At 51.9% G+C, this 25,793-nt stretch overlaps 1 protein-coding gene across 1 annotated transcript in view; it reads right to left on the reverse strand.

Annotated features, from left to right (window-relative positions):
* The window catches only part of CDH4 (cadherin 4), a 478,160-nt gene that overhangs the window by 80,794 nt on the left and 371,573 nt on the right, over window positions 1-25,793 (reverse strand). The gene's annotated exons all lie outside the window — the stretch shown is intronic.

Consider the following 25,793-nt stretch of genomic DNA (forward strand, 5'->3'; position numbering starts at 1 on the left):
AATCCCGCGGACAGAAGAGCCTGGCGAGCAACAATCCGTGGGGTTGCAAAGACTCAGATACGACAGAGATTCACACGCACATCAGTTGGTTGGTGAGTGAATTATACATCAAGGGTGGGGAACATTCCTATCCAGTTTCAATACTATGTTTGGGATGGTTTGACTTAAGGTCTAGGCCATGTGGAGTAGGAGAAATCCTCTTAGGATGTTGGAAAACACACCAAAAAGAAGCAGATGTGCATGTGGCCAGGGCTCTGCCCAGACCCACCTCCCTGGGCAGCAGCCTCTCCTCCAGCTGCTGGGAGGGGGCTGAAGAGCTGCCCTTGGCCAAGTGAACCCCCTCCCATGGGAAGTTACTGCTCCCCGCCCAGCCAGCCATGGTCATGAAGGCTGTGGGCACAAGCGTGGGTGGGGCTGGGGGCCACTTTCCTCCTTGGCTCCCGGGACCAGTCTGAGGCTGGGTTCCAGTTGGATCCAACTCTCTGCTTGGCTTCTTCCCTGCTCATCCCACTTTCCTGCCTCTTCTCCTGATAACGCTACCCACCCCCCAACCTCCATACATGCACCTAAACCCCAGTCTCAGCTCTGCTTGCAGGAAAACTCAGCTAAGTGCAGGCAGCAACCCTTGAGAGCAGAATAACCGAGCAGGAGGGAAGCCACTTCTGGAGGCCCCCGGCCGGGGATACTGCTGAAGACACGCAGGTGGTGGATGGCAGAACCACTTGGGCTTCGATGCAGAGTGCAAGCTGAAAGTCAGCTGGCTGGGCTGCAGATTGCCGGGGAGGGGCCCCCGCTGGGCTTATCGCCAGGATGGTGGCGAGGCCAGGGCTCTAGGAATCCCAAGACCTCTTGGCTCAGGCAACAACCATTTCCCATTTTGCTTTTCCATTTTCAACTGGTTGATATCATCTGCTTTGCTCATGCCTGTATGGTGAGCATCCTTTTCTCACATCAAAGGAATGAAAGCTATTTATTTTTTTCTCCTTGCTTCAGATCGTTAAAGTTTGATCTTTATTACAGGCCATTGATGGTCACCGCTCTCCCTTCTGGGTGATTCTGTGTGACCCCAGCAGATGCGTTTAATGCACAGTCTTGATTAAGGCCTAACTGAGATGCTGGCATGCCAATCCTGCGTCTCAGGAAAACCTCATTTCTTAAGCCTGAGTCCTGTGGATCTTTCTTCCAGCAACTTCTCACTTCTACCTGGATCAGATCGTCAGCCTGGAGGGTATTTTTTTCTCCCTAAGAGTCTGGGGATGTTTGTGGTTTTTCGAAACGTGATTTCTGCTAGGTTCCTCCAGAGCAGTGTGCCTGACAGGCAGGAGCCGGCTGCTGATGAAGCAGCTGTCAGCGCATCACCAGCGCTTTTGCAGGGACAAGGTGCGCGTAAGCTCGTTTGATTGACTCCCTTCCAGCTCAGGTTACAAATCCCGTTACAAGAGTGGCATAATTTGCAGAGCAGGGTAATGTCAGGATCTCCAGCCTCCAGCAAGCCCAGCCTAGAAAGTGCAGAGGCCACATGCTCCTGCCAGTCCCACCCCAGGGAACAGTGGAGGGTCGGGGGCAGCGGAGGTGTAGGGGGCAGTAGCTTTGCTGAGAAGCTCTGAGACTTACAGGCTGACCAAGGGTCTGGGGTATGGAAGTTCTCAGGGACAGTGGCCTCCGATTGGTTCTGCAGAGAGCTGATGGGTTTATGACATTTGGGGTTGCTCTTGAATTGGCAGGGGGTAGGGGAGGGGGCTTGGCAGAGATGGAGGGGAACAGGGCAGGAGCTGGGCAGGGAACCTGGGGAACACAGGCAGACTTGGATCTCCAGTGGGAGAGGCTCCATTTTTCTGATTCTTGATAACTCTCCACATTGAGTGAACAGAGGAGGGATCCCGGGTGTCATGTGGGTCTGAGAATCCAGGGGGGCACATTCCTCGGGGCAGGTTGCATTCAATTTCTATTTGATTATGATCTTGACTGTGGGATTGTGGAGTGTCACTTACTTTCATTTAAAAAATGGGTCTTGAGTGAAAATAGGAATATAACAGGGTTTCCCAGGTGGCTCAGTGGTAAAGAATCCACCTGCCAGTGCAAAACACGCAGGAAGTGTGAGTTGGATCCTTAGGTTGGGAAGACCCCCTGGAGAAGGGAATGGCTACCCACTTCAGTATTCTTGCCTGGAAGATTCCATGGACCAAGGCGCCTGGCAGGCTGCAGTCTATGGGGTCACAAAGAGTCAGATATGACTGAGCAACTGAGCTCACAGTATAGCACAGGAATATAACGCTATAGCATCACTACAGGTCAGAGTCACGGTGGAATATACTCTGGAAAAACTCACCAAGTTAGGGAGAGAGCTCTGAGTCTGGCTCAGCATTTCTATTTAAATGACAAATTCTTTTTTTTTTTAATAAAGGGTTTTTAGATTTCACTTTATTTTATTGCTTTGCTTAGCTCTCTCTTATTGTGGTAAAAGATACACTATGTTAAATCTACTCTCCTAAATATTTCTACTTTTGCTGTTAAGCAGATTTGCACTGTTGGGCCACAGACCCCCAGAATTTTCCCATCTTGCAAAAGTGAAACTCTGTGCCCACTAAACACCAATCACTCCCCCTTCTCTCCCCGCTCTTGACTGGAGCTGGTTTTTACTGGCAAGAATTCTGGGAACCTACCCACAAGCAAAACCACTAAGCACACACAGGGGGCAGAAGGATGATAATAATAACCCCTGCAGCATAGCCTCATGCAGCTCCATGATGATGGGTGGATTTCAACCCAGTCTAAATCCTCTCCCCATGTCCTCCCCACACCCACCACCCTACCGTCTTCGCTGGGGTCAACCAGCGCCTCACTTGGCCAGCAGACTGTCAGTGACTGGTCTTGGCTGCCTTCTACTTCTCTGCTTCTGTCTGGAGAGCCAGCCTGGCTCCTGCTGGAGGATGGAGGCCTTCTGCTCAGCCCAACCCCCACCAAGCACCCAGGCTCGAGCAATAGTTGCTGGGGTGGTGAGGACTACTGCAGCAAGAGACACAGTGATCTTTTCAAATGAAACTCAGGTCACCCCTCCCTATAAAACTCCCACTGCCCCTGGGAATGCCCATATAACCTCCCTGTGGCCTCTGGGTTGAGCTGAAGGCTTCCCATCACCCCTCTCTGGTCTTGCCCCTCAGTCACTTGTCTGTCTTGTATGTAGGTTGTAATGTTTGCACTCAGCATTCTGTCTTTGTTCCTGAAGAACCAAGCCACGAAAAACAGCTCCAGCCAGAGATGGCCTGCTTTCCTTCACAAGTCCTCATGCATTAAAACCCAAGTTCCTGCCCTCGTCTCCTCATCCATCACCTCCAACTGGATAAGGTTGCACCTCCGCACGTGCCAGCTTTGCTTCCCCTCTTCCTTGCAAAAGCTAATTAGTCGAGGTGTCACGGACACGCGGCTATGATTACAGTCATCACTGGCTCTCAGGACCTTGATGGCTAACGAGAGGTCCCTCATTGCCAGGTGCCTCCGAGCTGGGGATCGGCTTTAGTTATGTAAACGGCGGAGATGACAGGTGAGCGTGTCTTCCTGGGTGTCATTTACAATTTGCCACAACACTGAAGATCCTAGATTAATTTGATTTCTGAATTGTGCTGACATGTCACACCCGTTGTTCATCCGGCCAGCCAACCCTGGAAAGACGGGCTGGTTGTGACAGCACACCAGTCTTAGAAACACTTCTGACCAGCCACAGAGAAAGGAGAAGCCTCCACTGGTGGAACTGGTCATCTACATTAATTCCGAGTTAAAGGTCTCAAGCCCACGGAGCACTCTCCCCGTGGCTGCCATCTCCCAAGCAGTAGCATGTGCCTTCCTGCTGGGGCTGCAGTTGGTTTTCAGGGGCAGATGGACAAACACAGGTTTTAAACAATCACATCATTTTGCTGCCGTTTTTTGGGGCGGGTCCGTTTTCCTTAGGCCTAGTTCTGGGGCTGTTCATTAAACAATGATTGCATAAAGTGGCCTTTAAGCTTATTTTGAGGGAGTGGTGATGGGGTAAATTGGGAGGTTAGGATCGACATATATACAGGCTTGCCTGGTGGCTGAGTGGTAAAGAATCCACCTGCAATGTAGGAGATGTGAGTTTGATCCCTGGGTTGGGAAAAATTCCCTGGAGAAGGAAATGGCAACCCACACCAGTATTCTTGCCTGGAAAATCCCATGGACAGAGGAGCCTGGAGGGCTATGGTCCATCGATCGGCCCACCGATCAAAATGAGTCAGACACAGCTTAGTGACTAAACAACAACATCAACAAAATAAAACAAAGAACAAATGAGAACCTACTGTATAGCACAGAGAATGCTACTCAGTGCTTTGCGGTGACCTAAATGGGAAGGAAATCCAAAAGGCAGAGATATATGTATACATATAGCTGTTTTACTTTGTTGTAGAGCAGAAACTAAAACATTGTAAAGCAAGTATACTCCAGCACAGATTAACTAAAAAATAAACTTAATTCATGGGGAAAGTGAGCTGATTAAAACAGCACCATCATAGCATATGCAGATTCCAACCGAAGGCAGAAAGTATGGAGGTGGGGTCATGAAATGCTCACCCCAGGGGCTTGACCCAGACCCCACCACCATCCTGACCCCACTGGTCCCCACAGGACGTGGTAGCACATTTGAAAGGCAAACGGGAGGCTGCAAACACTGGGAGGGAGGAGACAAAGCTGAGAAGCTGCTCTGAGGTGCAGAGTCGACGGCTCTTCTGTTGCTAATCATGGTAGGAAGGATCCTGCAAGTACCCCTTAATGTTCCGAGACGAGTTCGCTCTAGGAGGGGCAAAGCGGGGTGGAGGAAGCCCCACACATCATTAAGATCTAGAGCCAGGCCTTAATGTGCCCACGGTCTTGAAATGAGGTCTAAATGGAGCCTTTTTTCTGACTGCAGGGCACGGTGGTTATAAATGTGTCTTTGCACGGAGATTTAGCTGTATTTTTTGCAGCTGCCATTGCTGCATTTGAAACGAGGCCAAGAAAACAGATGTACCCTTTAGGTTTGCGATCAGAGTCACGGTTCTGGAAGTGCAGACTCTTGGGTGACCCAGAGCTTTGTGAGGAGGCAGTTCTCGCAGCCCTGCCCCCACCCATAGTGGTACCCGTCCCCTTGTCTGTCAGGGCAAGGTTTCCGAGTCACTGCGGCCCAGGTTCGTGCAGCCACAGATGACTTCCAGGTGCCTTGAACACGGCCAGAGTATGTCTCACCACCTTTGTCAGTCTCAGGCATAATTTTGTCTGGATTGGGGCATGCTGGTGGACCGGCCTTTTCTAGCCTCGGGTCTTGCCCAGCCCAGCCCAGCCCAGCTCAGCCCAGCCCAGTTAACCCAGCATGGTTTTGGAGCTCCTGGTGCCTACATCCCAGTGATGCCTGCCAGCCCACTGCTTGGCCGATATTATTTAAGGTAATAGTGATGATATCACTGGCTCTGAGTGTTCTGTCTTTGCTGAACAACCCCAGATACCCTGGGGGTTGATAAAGTGCTGTGGGAAAAATCCCAAGGTACTGGTTGCCCTCTTGATACAAGACACTTTCCCTGCTTGTTCCACCATGTCATTCGAGCCTGAAGAGTTGTCAGTAATTTCTCAGCTTGTCTTGTCCCCTTGCTTCTGCTTATTTTCCTGAGCACAATTACCGTGTGGCTGCTCCACACGGTTTATCACAGCGCACAAGACCTGCCCGAGGCTGCCCTCCCTTCCTGGATGGTGGGAGTTGCCAGACCTCCAGGCGGGGCCAGGATCCCAGGCTCCCTGCAGGCAGCAGAGGGAGTGGGGGGGAAGGAGGTTTCTGGACCCGATTGATTTAGCCTGAATAGCCCCAAACTCAGACACAGTAGGTATCCTGAACCCCTGTTATCAGGTGCTCAGAGAGAGGCCATAGAACAGATAGTCCTCTCAACATCCTGACTATTCTAAGGCCCCCAACCTCCACAAAGACACCAGCCAGGCAGAGCCACAGACTGGCCCACCCTGTGGTTTGGAATACAGCGACCGTGGGCTTGACAACACCCGTTGCTTCTTCCAACATCACTCACTTTCTTCCCATGGCAGCTTCTCCCCACCAGGCACCTCCTGAACCCTCCCAGAGGACCCTCCACGCCCCCCATAGCAGTGCGTCATCTGGGGCGGGCGTGTGTGTGGTGGGGGTGTTTCCATGGTCTCGGAAACTCATAGATCAGAACAAACGTCTCCTTCGTTTTCAAAATCGTCTACTGTGGTGGTTTCTTAGCAACCCATTATTAGAGGGCTTCTTGGCAGTTAAAATAAGCTCTGCCTCTCTCAGAAGTGTGGTTCTGGTTTCAAGAAGCCCAGATCCAATCTGTGCCAGGCATCCGCGTTACCTGGTGGAAGGTGGCCCTCAACCTTGTCCTCGGGGCCAGCTTGGCCCTGCGTTGCTCCCAGGGGTGGAGGGGTGGCAGATGGCCCCTCCATCACCCCACTTGGCCTCACGGAGTGCTGACGTGGACAGGTGCCACACATGCCTGCGGCTGAGATGGATGAGGCGGCGGTGGGGGTGAAGGGGCCTGCCTTCACTGTCTCCACTCTTCTCCACAAATTAAACACCTGTCAGAGGGAAAGGCTGTGCGGCGTTTCTCCAGCGGCCCCACCTCTGGCCTGGCCTGTGCCTAGACTCTGCTATGGTGGGGAACTTCTAACAGGAGTCTCCCTCAGCTCTGCAGGGGCCCGTGTGCGGGCGTCTGTGTGCATAGCTGTGTGCATGTGGGTGTACCTGCGCGTGCACATGTGCACGCACAACATATGCACACACGTGTAGGTGCACACCATATGTGTGCAGGTGGACACACACGTGTGCATGTATGTATGCACAGCACGGACACACATGTGCATATATGTATGCATAGCACGGACACACATGTGTATAGGTGTATGCACATGTGTGTGTGTGCCCATGTGCGTATATGCACGTGTGTGTGTGTGTGTGTGTGAGCATCTCTCTGGGGAAAGGGTCTGGAACTACCCTCAGATCCTCAAATGGGTGTGGATTGCCCCCAACCCCACATTATAGTTTTTCATGGCAGCAGAGTGCCTTCTGAATTATCGGGGTACAGACCCATGTGGGTGGGTTCTGGCACCCACCTTCAGGGGTGTAAACTGGCCTTGTGCTCTTCTAAACTATGGGTGTAAATGGAGCCTGGTCTCTGTTCTGGGCATGAGACTCAGGTGCACGCCTCAGCCCTGGGGAAGGAATGAGGACACCCCTCTTCCTGGCGCCTATGAAAAAATAAACAGGCCCTCTGGAGAGGGCCCTGCACCATGCTGGCCCCAGGTGGGTGCACTGGACATGGAGCCCCCTGCCCTCCCCAACCTCTGGGGCCTGGCTGAGCACAGGGGTGGTGGGGGTGGGGGTGGGAGAAGGGGAGCGGAATTCTGCTCCTTCATTTACTGAACGTCTGCTTCCCACAAACACACTGCCAAGGATTTTCAGCCTTTCTTCTTCACTGTGGATAAGAAACCAAAGGCTCAGAGTCCCATCAGAGCCCTGTGGTTCCCATGCAACTCCCTGTCCTCTGAGAGGGGTGGATCTCTGCCAGGATGATGGGAGGCTGGGGGCGGGGAGCTTGCCTGGCACCCTTGTCTTATTACAATGGGGACACGGCTCAGTGTGCAGGCGCTGGGACAGCCTGGGGATACCAGACCCTGGCCATGCACCAGGGTCACCTGGGCAGCTTCTGAACATCCCCAGGGCTCCAGCTGTCCCGAGACCAGTGCGAGCAGAGTCTATGGGGCAGTCACTGGGGCTTCCCTGAGAAACGAGCACAGTTAGGCCCATGCTGCCCACTGGTCTCCCTGCTGCTTCTAGAATTCAGCTGTGGCTCCTTAAAATGGCCTGGCCCTGTGCGGTCCCCAGGATCCAGCCCCATGCCCCTCGGCCTCATTCCTGCCCACGCTGCCCCCACGGAGCACACGTGCTCTGGGTGGCTTGTTTGGAGCCACTGGTCCCTCTGCCTAGGGGCTTTCTTGTGTCTTCTCACCTCATTGCTGGGTGGGTATAGGAGTTAATCAGATTCATGAACTGCTCCTGAGAATTTGCTGGAACCAGTGGGTGGAGAGAGACTCTCTCCTTCCATGGAACTGAGGATGTGGGGGTATGTGCTCTGTGCTGTTCACGCCTGGGGCTGAGGGGCGCTGCTGAGATGGGCTGATGTCAAGGATGGCAGATCCACAAGACGAGGAGAAAGCCACCTGATGACACAGACTTTGCCTGAGCGCCTAGATCCCTCCATTCCTGAAGCTGACACGGCTCGTCGTGTTTCACCTACAAGAGCCATAAGCCCTGAGTTTGAGAGTGGACTTCTGCCATTTGCAGGCAGAATCTTGACTCTTCTGCTGCAGACCTCCACCCCTGTCATTTCAAATTCAGGTGATGGTGGCTTCCACACTGGCCCCTCGACTTGAGATCCTTCCTCCCCCCTGAGTTTCTGAGTCTACTGCCCCTGCTCACCTGCTGGGCTCCACTCTGGGCCCCCCAGCTTGACCCCAATACATCAGAAGCTGAACTTGCCCCCAGGTGAGAGGTGGCCGGGTCTAAGCTCTTCTTATAATGAATTTTTATCTGGACAGTTTTATAATCCAGCGGCTTGGGAGGCTGGGGACACTGTTTTCTACAGATGGCCCTTCCTTTGTGGCCAAGCAGGGAGCTAGTGTGTCCCCCTCCTAGGACCACAGACAACACCCTGAAACCGTCGCCCCAGGATGCCCCACCTGGAGAATGCCTGGGTTGAACCTGGTCCATGCTTCCTCACAGCAGTGGCACGGAGGCCCCCATTTGGGTGGATTCCATCAGCAGGGGGATAAACTCAGAGGAGCAGAGACTTTGGCTGCAATCCCCCAGCCAAAGCTTCCTTAACATGTAATCAAGTTACCGTTTCACAGTTCCAAATAAATTTGAACAGGCGAACGCAAAGATCTCATTCGGGAGTCGAGCTTAAATTTAAATACCGCCTGCCTCCCGGAATTAGGGATTTTCAGGCTTTGAAATAACCAGCCCGGGGAAATTGGTTTGGACAGACTCTTTGCCTGCACGTCTCTCTCGGTGGCATTGGTAATTGCTGGCTGGACGGATTGCCACCGGCATGCCAAGTACCTGTGAGTTCCTCGCTGGCCCATAAGCACTGGGAGGTCAGAATCTGCTGGGGCCACCCGGAAGGGATCCCGCAGCACTTCACGGGCACACGGGTGAGGCAGATGCCATTGGACACCTCACTGAAGGGACTGGACGGCTCATGGATAGGTGGTTAATTAGCGGGTTGTTCTGTGAAGCATGGGGGTGGGGGTGGGGGTGAAAGAGGAGGCTCCTTGTGGTCCACAACTAGTCAGATTCCAACAGTGACATCACAGACACGATTGCCTCCCCATCTGCCCACATACAAGGATGCCAGACTCACTCCAAATAGATGACAAGGCAGAAATACCTGAGCCAGACCCAGTCTGTGAGCATTGTGCAAAGGTAGGTGGGGTGAGGAGTACAGGACCCAGCCTGCAGCACATAGGGTGCCCTCCCCCGACCAGTGGCCCCCAGTGATGAGGCTTGGGAGTCAGTGGAGGGCAGGCCTGGTCACCTGCCCCACCCACATCCACACCTGCGGCAGCATCTCTGCTCAGAAGGTCCTCAGCCCCTCGCTGCCCCGGGGCGTGCAAGGCATCTCCACGGATCTCACTTTGCTTTTCTTCAGTCGTTATCTTGTTTGCAGCCATCCTGGAGCTGGTATGGCTGACTAGTTTAAAGCAGCAAGTGAGAAACGCAAGCCATAGATTCCTATTTTTCCTTCCCTCCAACGGAGAAGCTTGTTTTTCTTTCCCCGAGTAAATTTTCCTTCAAAGAGATATTCTGCAGAAATAATGCCTTTACTGCTAATCCAGAGATGGTAAAAATGGGGATGATGGCCACCCCCAGACCTGGACACCCTGGGTTCCCAGTACACTTTGCCAGACTTTGTGGGTTCCCAGCCTAGCTCTGTGCTTTGAGCTGAGTGACCTCCAGTGAGAACCTTGGCCTCTCTGAGCCTGATGCCTCTGCTGGGAACAGACGTGGGTCAGAGTCCGCTCCTCCTCCAGGGCTCAGGGGTTGAACCGAGCAGGGGTGGTGTCGCCTGCATTCAGCCCCTAGGGAGGCTAGTAAAGGTGAGCTGCTGTGAACATCCTTGTTTCTGGGGGAGCAGGTGACACAGCCTGACGGGAAAGGGGGCAGAGACCAGACAGCACCTCCTCTCCCCCCACCTACGAGGCTCCCCACATCCTGCCTTGGGATTGACCGGCTGAACAGGGCCATGTGTCCTATTCAAAGACGTCTGGGTCTGGATCCCTGGAGTCCATGAGTGTCACCTCACAGGACAAATAAGAGTCTGTAGGCATGATTGCATTCAGGCGCTGGGGCTGGGAGATGATCCTGAATCAGCCAGGAGGCCCTAAGGTCCTTACATGGCAGAGGGAGAGAGAATTTGACTAAAGAGCAGCCAGGGGTGGGTGCTGTGATGCTGGCCTTGGAGACACAGGAGGGGCTGCTGGCCGAGCAATGCAGGTGCCTCCAGAGGCTGGAAACAGCCAGGATTCTCCCAGAGCTTGTGGACTGGCGGGAAGAAGAGGGGCCCCGCGCTCCTCGCATTCAGAGGTGCCAGAGCAGCATCAAGAGTTCACACGGATTGTCCTGAGCCTTGGAGGGTTCTGCTTCACAAGGGACATTGAGGACACACTCCTGGCCCCGAGACTTGACTGGGAAGGGCCAGAGGTGGCCCAGACCCCAAGGCTGACCCCCGATAGCCCTCAGTCTGGCTGCCCCCGAAGGAGCATTCCCTTGGGGTCCAGCTACAGACAAGGTGCTCTGAAAGAGGCCGCATGGTGAAGCTGTGTTACCTGGGAAATCCCTGACCTGAGTCAGGGTCCACTGGCCTCTGAGCACAGGATGCCCATAGAGGGGTCTCTCCAGGCACCCCTCCTAGGTGGTAGCTAAATGTCCCAGAGCCACTGCTGCCCCTCCCCCGTAGGCCTGTGACTGAACCCACCCCTCCCATGCCCACCTCTGCTGCCAGCAGCTCAAGAAGCCCCAGAAAGGCCTCTTTGGTCTGTCGTGTTCTGTCCCTGCTCCTGGCCGCCGAGCTGTGAAGCTGTCCAGCTGGGGCGCCTGAGTGTGGACGGCAGGCTGTTTTGGGCTTGTGAGGAGGTACGAGACACAGCACACCTTGCCCCCCAGGGCTGGCAGCGGGGTGGGAGCACGGCAGCCTGGGGGCGTCTGCTGCTACTGCGATGGGCCTCCTTCCACTCCAGGATGCTCCTGGATGGGGCGAGGGGCTGCAGGGAGAGGAGACAGTGTTGGGAGCGCCTTGCTGAGCTCAGCAGACATGTTTGCAGAAACCCTGCCGTCAGCCCCCAGCAGGACCCCCAAACCGAGCATCCTTGTCTCGGGAGGGGCCCACAGGTATCTCGTGGGGTGTGCCAGCCTGTGCCCCCCGAAACCATGAGGGTCAACGCAGAGAAAACTGGGGACCCAAGCTGAAGCTGCCAGGCACAAGTGCCAAATGTGAAAGCTGACTTTAAGGAAGGAGAGTCAGCCCGCAAAGTCCCTGCCAGCCTTAAGAGAATTTCGACCCAGGGCTGTTTATGGCTTACTCGAATTCTCCTGATATTCATGGGGCTATTTAAAAATAATCCTCTTACACTCTGAAACATATTAAACTGTTTTTTCCCCTGGAGTGCAACAGCTGGGTGTCAACCAACTCTCCACTTACAGCAGCCAGATGCATGGACCTGCCCCTGTAAAGTTCCCAATTTAAACGTGATTTCCCGATGGAAGCAAAAAGACAGCTATTTAGTTTATTTAAACTATTCAAATATTATCTGAGTATTTAGAAACATTTATAGGGGCTAATTATAAGAAACAGTTGATCAGGAATATAGAGGCTAGAAAATTAACCCTCAATAACTACAGCTCTGACGAGTAGCTGGTATGTACTTAATGTTACATTAAAAGCTTTTAAAATTTGCATTAAGAGGGGCTAGAGCTCAGCACAATCTCCAGGGGCCCGATTTCGAGGAAGGATCTGCCACCCTTCGACCTCTGGCTCCGAACGAGAGGGGTCAATAGGGCTAGTTTTTATTGGCTTCCCCAACCTGGGAGCCAAGCAAAAGGCTGGAAACAGCCTGGTTTTCTTCAGCAAACATTCTCCCGGTGTGAGAGTCCGCGGGGCCCACAGCTGGCCCCATGGGAGGTGTGTGTCCTGGTTCATAGCAACCTCCCCTCCTCATCCCAGAGGCTTGGCCTGGATCCCACCTGGACCTTCTTGATCCGAACCCTAGGCTCCTAGAGGCCTGGCACCAGCATCGTTATGAGCCCAGATGCACATTACTATTTCTAAACACAATCAGAGCTCCACATGAGGCAGAGCTTGCTTGATTTAAAAACCTCGGCTGGGACTTCGTGGTCCAGTGGCTAAGACTGTTCTCCCAATGCAAGGAGCCCGGGTTCGATCCTTGGTCGGGGAATTAGATCCCACATGCTGCATCTGAGAGCTCGAACGCTGCAACTAGAAAGATCCCATGTGCCTCAATGAAGCCTGAAGGCCCCTCATGCTGCAGCTAAGACCCGGTGCAGCTGAAACAAAACCAGACCTGGGCTGTGGACAGACACATTCTGCTGTCAGGCAAACGTTTACCTCTCTGTCATGATGCTTTAGGCTTTTTCGGTCATTTCTTGCCCTGGGCTTTGCCATGGTTCACAGGAAGAAAGGATGGTGTGAACCCTTCTAATTGGTGGTGACATTAGTGTCCCTTCAATGCTAGATGGAGGGGAGGGACCCATGTGGCTTCCTCACTGACTGGCCTTCTGGCCCCCAGGTACCAGGCTGCAGAGCAAAGCATGCCCCCCTCAGCCCTGGGCTGGGGCCCCGCTTCCCATGCAGCCAGGAGGGAGGCTGCCTTGTGGCAGTGTGTCCCCCCACCTTGGGGCAGGGTTAGGGGCATCCCATGGGCAGTCACCATTCACACCAGCCAGTCAGGAGGCTGCACTGTCCCAGTCCTCCTCTGTCTCCCCTCCTGTCCTGCCAGGCGCATGTCACCGTCCCTTGGGCTGAATCCCCCCATCCTGGAGCTCAGGTGCAGTTCCCGTCCTTAACTTTCCATCTCACATGCAGCCTGCTGCTGAAGGCATATCACAGAGGACAAATCAGCTTTCCTGGAGGGGATCACCTAGACCCGCCACCTGGTCTGAGGCCCTGAGGGACCTAGTTCCTGCTCTCCTCCCTGGTCAGCCTTCTTACCTCCTCCCCTTGCTGGCCACATTCTTACCGCACAGACTTCCATCCCTCTGTGCACCAAGCTCATTCCTGCTCCAGGGCCTTTGCGCTTGCTGTTCTCTCTGCCTGATCCTCGCACAGCTGGCTTCTGGCCCTATAGGAGCTCAAGGGCCTTGGGTGACACACCCCACCTGATGCACTGGTTCTGTCGCCAACTGGCCCATCCCCGCCCGTCTCATCCCTGTGCTTGATTTTATCATGGTTCCTTCCATGTTCTGAACCTCTCTCTTCTCTTGTCTGTCTCTACCACCAGCACGTAAGCTCTCCAGGACGGGATGGGACCACGACTATGGGTCTCAGTGCTGACCTCAGAGTCAATGCTGGATAGATGTCTTTGAAGTGATTGGCTAGGCCACTATTTCCTTCCAGCCTAAACTGGACTTCTCTCTAAAAAACCCTGAAATTTCCTCTAAGGAGGAATCTGGAGGAACAAACACACTTCTTTCTTATAAGCCTACTCTTTTTTGGCTGTTGATGATCTGAGAAAGCAATCAAGACGTCTTCTCTGGTCCTAAAGTCTTCCTCAGGGATTGGCGTCATCATCGAGCCCAATAGTTCTGTCATGTTCATAGTTAAGCCAAATGGATGGCTTGCCCCCAAACCTGGGGGGAATTTTCCACCACTGTCAAAAGTGTATTACCTTTGTCCTCAACGGGGAGCCTTCAAATGCTGAAAGGAATTTAATGATGCCAACTAATGATGTGGGGCTTTTGGCTTCTTCACTTTTTCCTTTACTTCGCAGGCCTTCTAAGCTTTGAAAAAGCAGCTGGAGTGTGTGTTGCTGTGGTCATGGCAGATTCTGTTTTACAGTGTGCAGGGCGCTGAGAGGGTGAGAGTCCTGGGTGGCCAGCACGGATGGCCAGATGCTGCTTAGACAAGCGGGTAGGTGGGCGGGGAGAGATGGATGGATGGACAGTCAAACGAGCGTATGGACGGATGAATGGACGGATGCGTGGGCAGACGGATAGGGGCATGGAAGGATGGAGAGAGAGGCGGACAGATAAATATACACAGGGATGGAGGAACAGGCGTACAGATGGACAGTCACTGGCCTGATAGGTTACTAGTCACCCCGACATCCTTTCCCACCAACCCTGTCCAAATCTACAGGGTAAGTTTGCAGCCCACGTTACCTTTGGATTCTCTTCTTTTTATTTACATGTTTGGCTGTGTTGGGTCTTAGCTGTGACACACGGATCTTCGATGCCTCACGCGTGTCTTTCATTGTGGCTCATGGACTTTCTAGTTGTGGTGAGCAGGTTTAGTTGCTCCCCAGCATGTGGGATCTTAGTTCCTCGACCAGGGACTGAACCCTGTCACCTGCATTGCAAGGCAGATTCTTAACCACTGCACCACCTGGGAAGTCCCAAGGATTCTATTCTTTTTAATAGGAAGCCTAAGTGTTGATTTGGGTGCTGATGTCTGGAGACAAAGTGCCCAGGCTTGGGCCCTCCCTGTTTGGCCATGGGTAACAAGCCTCTTCTCTCTCTTCTCTATCGGTTCCATCTGCTAGAGGCAATAGGTAAGTTGAAAACTCTGTGCTTCTGACCCCTGGCCAGCTCTGACCTGCATGCAGCTCCCTGGGCTGCGGGGATGATGTGCGGGGGACAGAGGTGGCCTCAGAACCCAGCGGAGCGTGGAGAGCAGGCTTCTGCCAACACATGGGACACACCACTGTGCCCTCTCCCTTAATTTGTTTCACATGTGTAGACCGTTCCTGAAGCCACGACTGAGGTAACCCGCTTCGTCCTCGTGATGCGCTGCTCAGGGATAGAGGAGGGGCGTGAGGGTGTGGGTCAGGCTGCTGGCATCTCTTCCTGGGGCGCATCCCTGCAACCTGGGGGGCTTAGGAGGGCCCAGGCCTCTGTGAGACACTGCTTAGTTGTCTACTTAAGTTTGCTTTTAACAAACAGACACTGAGGCTCCATGGCTTTTCTTGTTCTTAACGCCTCCTTCTTTGGGAAATGAAATCAGCTTTTTGACTTAAATAAGCGAGAGCCTCAACCCTGGGATTTCTTTGGAATGAATGATGCTAAAGCTGAAACTCTAGTACTTTGGCCACCTCATGAGAAGAGTTGACTCATTGGAAAAAACTCTGATGCTGGGAGGGGTTGGGGGCAGGAGGAGAAGGGGACGACCAAGGATGAGATGGCTGGATGGCATCATGGACTCGATGGACGTGAGTCTGAGTGAACTCCAGAAGATGGTGATGAACAGGGAGGCCTGGCGTGCTGCGAGTCATGGGGTCGCAAAGAGTCGGACACAACTGAGCTACTGAACTGAACTGAACTGAAGCCTTTATAGCTCAAGAAGCCCCAAAGCCCAAATCAAGCTGGTAACTCAATGGCCAAGGAGACTGGGAGGCTGAACACCTACGTGCAGGTGCAAATACCTCTTTGGACTTGGGTTTGATTAAGCAAGGGCCAGGGCTGAGGCTGTTTCCGATAGTCGAGATGCAGAGGGCCCTGTGCCCAGGGCCGTGGTGTCCTGAGACCCAGCCGCTCTTGGACGGGACTGTAGCCAGAAGTAAACAAAGCTCAGAGCAGTCTGGCTGCAAGTCCAGCCATCAACACAGCCTGTCTCTGGGGTGTCATTTTTAAGAATAACTTTGGAGATGTAGGCTTGACTGCTCCAGCATCACGGGGGCGGCTGAAACTGCAGCACCGTCTGCTGCTGTCTTCTGTAGGTTAGAGGCGGCCTGAGCTCCCTCCCCAGACGCTCTCTGTTCTGACTGGCTTTGCTTGTGAGCTGGCATCTCTGTTCTCTTGTTCCAGGGAGGGGAAGTCAGATCCTCAGCTGGGAGCTTTGTGGACACAGATTGCACCGCTCCCCCGCGGCTGCCGAGCCCCAGACCTGATTCTGTACAATTTGGAGGAAGAGTCTTCAAAATAAAATGTCTGTGGTTTGGGAGTGATTAACAGGAGACACTAAGTATCAGAAACAAATCTGTGCCTCCTGCAGGACCGCGTAACCAGGGGGGTGGGGGGTGGGGGGTGGGTGTTTCTTGTTGTCATCCCAGGATGGCAGGGGCCTATGGGCTTCTCCCCCTAGGCTCCAGGGAGCAGCTGGACAATCCCTGGACACTAGCAGTGGTGTCCTCTGCCATCTGCTCCCTCCTGAGCTTGGAGGCGTCTCAGAAAACAAAGACTGCACTGTGCGTTCTCCCTCCTCAGTGCCTGCAGGGACCCCCGTCTGTGACCACCCCAGGGTCATGTGTCCTTCTGGTGGTTGCCCTGCAACTGCTGCTCCCATCACATGCACACTGAGGGTCAGAAGCTCCAGGGCCGCCTGGCCACGGGATGGACTCAGAGTGACTAAAGGGAGCCCCTTATTCCCCGGGCATCATAAGCACCGTATTGGGTCATCCTGATGGGCAAGCCCCTTGGGACTGGGCCCTGGCACTCCTTGCCTCATCACCCTCACCCTCTTTCTGCCCATCCCATACAGCCAATCTGACCTCCTGGCTCTTCCTTCAAGACTGAGCTTTTATACTTGATGCCCCCTCTGTCTAGAATGCTCTTCCCCTTGGTATCACCCTGGTTCATCTGCTCCTGTGTTCGCTGTCATACCAGGGAAGGCTCTTGGGGCTGCCTTGTTTGATGGGAACACGCTCGCACCCCCCATCTCCTGGTCCCCCATACATAATCAGCAGTTTGCTTCTCCCTCTCCCTGAACATTAGACTCTGGGTGGCTGGGCTCTGTCTTTGTGCGTCCTCTGTGCCCGGAACAGCAGAGGGGATGCTCCGTGTGCATGTCTAGGCTTAACCTTCACCATGACCTGTCATCATTTCATACAAAAAAGGAGGCCAACACCACAGAATGAAGGGCTCCCCTTCCAGGAAAGGATGGCTGACAGCCCTTCCCAGAGGTACCCTCAAGTCTCTACATCCTCAAGCTTATCTGCAGGCCACCCACCCTGCAGCAGCCCCCCTGACTCCACTCATCAGTGTGGGAACGAGGGTCGGAAGTCAGTTTCCCTGGCAATGTCCACATAGTCCTGGAGGTGACTTAGGAGTATAAGAATAATGAACTAGTCTTGCCCACATGGGTTGGTGGGGGAGAGTGTGTGTGTGGGGAGAAGCAGGCTTCCCCCACATAGCCACCTCTTCCCTCAATTACTGGCCACTGCTCCCCGAGTTCTGGAATCTTCTGAGCTTTGATGAGCCCCACCTGGGCTCTTCCCTGGGGTCCACAGTGAGCCCCAACCATACATGTGGGTCGTGTCCATACTTATGGACATCTGGTCTGTGGACACGAGGCCTGAGGGCTGCAGCAGAACCCTGGCTGGTGGGAACGGTTGGGGAGGGGGAGGCCCTGGGAGCTGACCATTCTCAGCAGGTGCTCAGAGTCCACGTCCTAAACCCCATCCACCCAGGGTGATCCAGAGATTCTACGACTAAATTACATTTCTGAATATTAAATTAATGGTGGAAACCTAAAATATTAATATATTCTAATTGAATATTCTCCAATAAATTATCTGAGCATTTAGAGAAATTTGATTTTACTTTCATTTCTTAAGGAACTTTCAGCTGCATAAATATAGCCATTAAAGCAATTCAAGAAAGGGAACATTCTCTACTTAGATGAGGGAGCCGTAAATACAAAGGGACTTGCACGTGTCTTCTGCACGATTGATTAAACCACAGAGCCCACGGTGCAGAGGCATTCAACGGCGCTTTCTCCAGGTCCCTCTGGCTTTTGTGAGGGTAATGCATGCTCCCCTCAAGCAATTACAGGGAGGCCTGGAGGCTGTCTCGAAAGAGCTCCAAAGGCACGTTTGGTGGGGGCTGTGCTTTCAGAACTGACCTGGGGGCTGACGGTGCTGACCCTCCCCCCGCAGGGTTGAGCAGACGGTGGACCCCTCATTGCAGGTGCTGGGCACTCGTGCTGCCCCGCCTCAGCAGGAAAGGAGTGCTGCTATTTCTCTGAAACTGTTACTCCCAATATTTGAACATGTTCTTGTGGAGGGTGGAGGTGCGTCTCCTGGTGGGGACAAGCAGATGCCCAGTGGATTCTCTTCTTCAATCATTTCAACTCCTTTCATTCCAGCCCCTTCTGCTCCAGCTCCTTGCATTTCAGCGACCCATGAAACAGTGGAAAGTGTGGTGGAGGCAGAGGTGACACTTCTGCAATCTCTTCAGATCTATCTGCAAAGGAAATTCAGACACGAGCAAAATCCCGGAGCAACCCTGCTCTGTTTCTTCCCAGAGGCTGAGAAAGTCCACTTCACTCACCGATACGCATTTCTGGCTTTGATGAATAGGCCAGAAAGACCCACTACAGAGATTAGGAATTGGAGCATCTGAAGGCTCTGCCTCTTAGAAAGCAGCCCAGAAACTGCTCCCAGGTGACTCCTTGAAAGGGAGGTACACTGAGCTCGGAGGGCAACATCCACCTGGCAGAGGGTCCTGTGCGCTCAGAGGAGGGTCTTGTGCATCTGTAGAAGTTGCCTAGCCACAGGGGCAAGTTCCAGTTACACTGCTGTGTGCGTCAGACAATCACCCTGACCAGCAAGGCTGAGTCTAGAGCTCGGGCCACACTAGTTGTCTTTCCAGCAGGTCCTGTTATTGTCATATTTGTTATAACTATAGAAATTATAAACCCACAATATACTGCTATATGTTTGCTTTAAATAGTCAGCTGTCTTTTTAAATAAGAGAAAAAATAGTCTTTTATGTCAACCCACACATTTACTTTTTCCTGTATTCTCCATTTCTTCCTGTAGATCTGAATTTCCAACAGGTGTCATTTCTTTTCAGCCTAAAGGACATCATTTACTGCTTAATGTGGGCTCGCTGGTAAGGAGTTCCTTCAGTTTGTTCATCAGAAATGCCTTTATTTAACCTTTAATTTTGAGGGATATGTTTTTTCTGGATATAGGATTCTTGGTTGACAGTTTTATTTTCATTTAGCAATTTGAAAACATCATTGCCCAGAGACCTCCATCACTCCTAAAGAGAATCCAGCCCTTGCTCTCATTGTGGTCCTTGTTGTGCTTCATTTTTCCTCTTTTTCAACACTTTTCTCTCTAGTTTTAGAATTTCAGCAGTTTGACAGTAATTAAGGTATGGCTTTGTTTGTTTTTATCCTACTTAAGATTCACTGAATTTATCAGATCTGTAAGTTTGTCTCTCCACCAAATTTGGGGACATTTCAGGCATTTTTCTTATCACCTTTCTTCTCTTACTTCGGGATGCCAGTTACACACATTAGGCCACTTGATCTTGTCCTATCAAAACTCTGTGCATTTGAATCCTCTCTCTCCTGCCATTCTTCAGATTGAATAGTTTTTACTGATTGATGCACTGACCTTTCTTCTGCCCTCTACAATCTACTTTGTAAGCCCATCCAGTAAGTTTTTCATTAGAGATTTCATGCTCTCCAGTTTTATCATTTCCATTTGGTTGTAGTTTGGGAGTTTCTATTTTTCTGTTATGATTCTCAATGTATTCATTCATTCTGACCATATTTTCCTTTAAGTCCTTGAAGTATATTTGTGAGAGATATTTTAAAGGCCCGGTTGCTAATTCTGGTATCTGGGTTAGATTCTATGAGCAGTTTTTGCCTAATTATCAGTCACCTTTCCTTTATTGGCATGTCTAGTAATTTTTGATTGTATTCTGGTCATTGTAATCATTGTAGATGATACCCTGTAGAGAAGCTGGCTCTGCTGCCTTTTTCTAAAGAGTGTTAACTTGGCTGGACTGAAATTTAAATCTGTTTATCTTGCCTGGTAAGTCTCTTCTTGATTCTTTCAATCATCTAGCTGTTGCTTTTCTCTGGATTCTTTGGAATCTTCTGTGTGCATGTAAAGTTCAAGGGGCAGCTGAGGAACTGGACAGAATTTATGAGTATTTCTAGGAGTTTCCACCTATGGCTACATATTTTACAGGATTTATCCCCTCACATTCCAGCTGCTTTGTCAGTTCTAAATCCCATCTTCCAACTCCTCTGGCCAGTAAGACTGGTTTTCTAGGTGAGATCTAGCTACATTTTGATGCAAGGACAGATTGGGGTGCTCTTAAAGACACACAAACACAGGTCACACTCAGTTCTGTTTTCTTTTCAAGGGTGGAGTCCCCAACAGTTTCTGCCTACTATTGATCATTCTCAAGTAACTTCAAATAGTTTTTAGCAAAAAAATTTCCCCAAAGTTTACAACTGTTATTTGAGGAGTATTCGTCTGATATACACTACTCCTGCACTGCCAGAAACAGAAATTCCAGTTTCATTATTTCCAAGTATTGTTTATCTAACCCAACAATCTCCATAATGATCATGAAAAGTGGACTACTAGATCTGGGCACAATAGTTGAATCATTCATTCACTCAGTAAGTACTTAATGACATCTGTTCTGTCCTCATTGTTGTGTTTGACAGGTGAACTATCTCTCAAGTACCTGTGTGTTTACTGGGGAGACAGATTGATAATTACTGGAAAAAAACTGTCAAAAACTCTGCCACACAGGCAGACAATGGGTGAGGGCCTGTGTTAGTCCTGAGACATGGAGCATTCTCAGAGAACAGAGGAAGTAGGCAGGCTAGGGTGGCTAAAACACAGGGAAAACACAGGACTCCAGGCAACCAAGGATGTGACCAGAACTGGAAGCTGTGTGTGGCCCAGCATGGTGGGAGTTTGGTGCATGAAAGGCAGAGTCAGATCATGGGGTCCCATAGGACGTGCTTGGGGGTTAGGTTTTCTCCTGGTGATGACAGGGAAATGATGGGAGGGGGACAAGACATGCACACTGTGCTTTGACAGATAACCTGGCTTCCCTGAGGAGGTGTATAATGACCACATCCATCATTCATGAATGGATGGATGCCTTCAGAGTACCAGGTTCCGAGGTAGGCGCAGTGACGATTACATTGCTAGGCCACCGGCAAATGTTTTGTGGGATAACACAGAACTCATACATGTATAGGATAACACATGTATTCGTACATCTGATGAACATTTATGGAGAGTCTATCCTGGGCAGATCTGGGGTTATCTTCCATTTCCCTGTCACACATCTCATGATGCAGACCCAAGCCTGGGTACTTTTCATCCCACAACTGGCTCCTGAGCCCTTGTTCCCCAACCCCAGGTCATCCTCTGTTTACACAAAGGTCTGTAGACATCTGTGGGTGGACCTGAGGCTGTATGGTCCACAGGCACAAAATGGGAGCTAAACTGCCAAGAACACGTGAAGAAAACCTTTGACTTCAGTTGGCTGAAGCTCATTTGGGTTATCTGATGTCGAGGGGCTGGTTTTTATGACCCTTCCCAAGCCACCTGCAGCCCAGTTCTTGCTCTCCCTACTCTAGGCGAGTCTCTGGCTCATCTTCTCCACGTTGCCGTCTTTCACACAGAGCAATTATGTAAGGACTTCTTTCTGGAGCCTTCTATTCAGAGCTCCCTCTCCAGGCCGGCTCTTGGGCAAGGGCTCCGAGGATAGGTTTGGATGACTCGTTGTCTATTAAAATGCCAACTTCCAAAATTAAAGGACTTGTCTCCCAAGAGCATTGCCTGCCTCCTCGTCATCTTGAGCCGACTCCTACGGTTGCCCTGGACAACCTCTCAAGTTAACCAGTTCTGAATTTTTATTAGACTCAGCTAAGAAATGTGTCCTCTTTCTAAAAGTTTGATTTTACCCTCATTCTGAATCTTGCCAGAAGTCAAACCTAACATACACGCTAGAAAAGCGAGTGTCTTTTCAAAACCCTCCTCTAATCTACATGTGAAGGAGTCCTAACCGAGGTAGTAAAGGGACCAGACTCTGGATGACAAGTGGGAAATGGATGCCTGCTGCTTCTTGAGGCCACAAAAGGGCTGTGTATTTTCTCTCTTCTGACTCTCCAGCCTGCCTGGCACCCATAGGTGGCCCCAAACCGTTCAATCCAGAGCCCAGACAGAGCTGGAATTCAGGAGCAGGAAGGTCGCCTGTTACCCTTTGCCAGGGGGCCCCCTCCTGTGTTTTCCATGATCCTGGATAATGAAGAGCCTCTGTGCAGCTTCCTAGGGGGTTGGCTTAATGGCTGTGAACTGCTTCCTCCTTCCTTCTGAGAGGAAGCACAGCCTGGATCTTCCGAGTGGGATCTCCATGAAGTGGCTGCTTCTCCTCACTCACCACTTAATTTAGCTCGTGATTTAATTTGGGTGGGCACAGCCCCTGAGTTGTTCCATGCCTCGCCACGGCCATCACAGCTCCCGGCAGCCCCACCAGTCACAGCAACCCTCTCCTGGCCCAGGACTCCCCTCTGCCTACCTGTTATCTCTTCTCCCCTCGCAGCAGAAGGAAGGCTTGTAAAGAAACATGATATCCTTTCCAAGGAAAAAGCCTGTAATTAACGGAGGTTTTTTGGGAAGAACATTCTGCCTGCTCCTCTCCCTCCCACTTTTTCATTTAACATATTTTATCAGAATGAAATGCCTTAATGAGCACAGAATTGCAGCTGATCCCAGCTGCACCTCTATGGTCCGCAGCCGGCTTCCCGCTCCCATCAAGCTGTATTCACGCTCACTGTGACTGGGGGCTTCTTTCAGGAGCACCCCTCCCCCCTGAAAAAACACTGACAGCAAACTCACCGATTTCCTGTAGACAGAAATGGGTCAGAAAAGCACCCCAAACCCTTGTCTGTGCTACTTAAGGGTTTAAGGAGGAAACGGGGGAGGAGAGAGGGACAGAGGGCAGGAGGAGGCAGACAGTGAGCACGTGAGTGCATTTGTATGCATGAGTTTCTGGGCTGAGTTCTCGAGTAATGACTTGAAATCCATTGTGTGTGTGTTAGTCACTCAGTCGTGTCTGACTCCTTAAGACCCCGTGGACTGTAGCCTGCCAGACTCCTCTGTCCATGGGATTTCCTAGGCAAGAATACTGGAGTGGATTGCGATTTCCTTCTCGAGGGGATCTTCCCGATCCAGGGATTGAACCTGGGTCTCCTGCATTGCAGGTGGATTCTTTACCATCTGAGCCACCAGGAAAGCCTTTTGGAATCCATTGGGAAAACACAAATACTGTACAGAAACCATGACGGAGACTCTATTTTCCATCTGCTGAAGATTCATCTCCCCAAAACGATCAGCTCAGCTTGGATGCCTGACTCCGGTGGAAGCAGTCTGACCCCAAAGGAGCCAGGACAATAGTGCCAAGATCCCCCAGATGCCCTGTGTCTCGGCCACCGTGGGCGCCCAGGACAGTGTTCACCACTGGGGTGGCTTTGAGTGCTCGCTCATGCATTCATTCAGCACAGGCAGCGCCTACTGTTCGCAGCACTAGAGATGCAGGCAGGCCTGGCCTTCCGGAGGCCTGTCCTTAGATGAGTAAATAATGAGCATGATGCCGGAGCATACTGAGTATGGAGGACAAACAGCAGGACAGCAGGGTAAAGACAGCCCAGCTCAGAGAAGGGCAGTAAGTCAGGCCCCATCACTCACCTCTGCCGCCCTCTCCTCGGAGCAGAGGGACCCTTAGAGAGGAAAGGACATGCACCATTCTCATCTCGGGGAAACCTGCTGGGTCAGCGCCCTGTGCTTCCCCACACATAGCCCTCCTCCTGCGCTGGGCTGTGTACCCCAGTTCCCCTGCAATTTGGCCAGTGGGATTCTGGCCCAATTGGCATTTGCCACGTCCAGGCCTAGCCATCCTGTGCCCCTCCCTCTGGAGCTCTGAGTGACCACCCTCAAGTGACCGTTCCAGGAGCAAGAAATAAGCATGTATTGAGTTACATTTCTGAAATTGTGGGGAAGCTTGTCATAGCATCAGCCCACCCTAAGCCACCCTCTCTTCCTGCAGTCTGCGTCAGAGCCGACATCGACTTGGAGGTAGCCTCCCTCCAAGGGCTGCAGACACACTGGACGTCTGAGGAGCGGAGGACACTCTCTCTCCAAACCACAGCAACGCTTCAGACTAGAAAACAGGAGAGCTTGCCCCCAGTGACCCTGAACTGTGACCGCTGGATTCCAGCATGTGGAATGTGCAGCTCTGCTCACCTGACGCCGGACACCTCGCCTGGTCACCAGCAAGGCCCGCCATCGTCTACAAGGACCTGAGCGCCTCTGCCTGCTGCTGCTTGCCTGCCCCATGTGCAAGCTTTGTGTTAACCTGGGAGGGGCCATGTTTTCCCCCATTGGAGCGTGTAGACATCACTGTGGGTTGTGAGAAGATGTGTCCCCATCAACATGCCGGTGGGCCAGTGGGGTGGTGAGCCCCTGCCGGCCCTCCCCCTGCCATCACCAGCCACAACTTCTCTGTCCCTGGGACCCTGGAGGGGGTCAGGAGGAAAGCACACCCGTGTCTTTTCCTCCATCATCCAGCAGAGGACAGACAGCAGGACCAATGGACCCAGCAGGTCCTGGGGACCCTCGCAGGACAAGGCTCTGCCCGTGGAAGTCTCCTGCCCTTTCACAGGCCTGTGTGCAGCCTGTGAGACAGAGGAGGGAATGCCCATATGTCAGGTGGCAATATCATAACCTGGGAGACTGGGAACCAGGGCAGCAGAATATTCCAGCAGTGCTTTAGCCTGACTGGCTGTAAATCTGAGATTCCAACAATTCCTCTTCGGGTTCGGGTTGGATTAACATGCTAGAGCAGCTCACAGAATTCAGAAATGTGCACTCACTGGCCTGTCAGTTTATTATAAAGGCTGTGACTTGGGAACAATCGGATGGAAGAGGGGTGTGGGGTGAGGTGGAGAAGGGGCACCCCAGATCTCCATGTGCTCACCCCCGAGGCTCTCTGAATCCTGTCCTTTTTGGTTTTATGGAGGCTTCATCACGTCAGCATGATTGATTAAGTCCTGGCCATTGGTTCAACCTCCAGTCCCCTTTCCATCCTGGAGGTAGGGCAGAAGTATAGGTACCAGCCCTCCGGTCTCAGGGTTGGTCCCCCTGGTGACAAGGGTCCCCTGCTTTCCAAAAGTCCCCTTGTGCATAAACTCAGATGTGCTAGACAGGGTTTGCTATGAATGTCTGCAAACATCTTTTTCACTCTTATCTTTTAGGAAACTGCACAGGCTTTAGGAGTTCTGGTGAATAACGGGGATGAACACCAAACTATGTATTTCTTAAGTCACAGCATCACATGTGGAGAAGGCAGGATGATATTCATGACACGTCACTGTGGCTGTGATGTGTGTGCGGTGGGGTGTCTGACCTGGGGTCCCTGCAAAGTTTGTGGCTTCATCTGTGCGTATTAAACACCACCCTCCCTTTCTGCATCAAACATAATAGGAAACAAAACAGACAAATCAGGCCAAGGAATGAAGATGACGCCTTAATAACAGAGTGGGGCAAGGCACTCTCCATGGATGGCATTATCTACTGGAATTCTCACTAGCATTTTATCAAATTATTGCTCATATTGGGTTGCAATTTTCATTCAAAGGGAAGAAGAAAATGCTAGTTGATGGCCTTGATTATTGAAACATGAATTTGTGAAATGAGTCTTTCCCTCCTTCAGGAAAAGCAACCTC

The sequence above is a fragment of the Ovis canadensis genome, chromosome 13, assembly GCF_042477335.2.
Source record: "Ovis canadensis isolate MfBH-ARS-UI-01 breed Bighorn chromosome 13, ARS-UI_OviCan_v2, whole genome shotgun sequence".
NCBI lineage: Eukaryota > Metazoa > Chordata > Mammalia > Artiodactyla > Bovidae > Ovis > Ovis canadensis.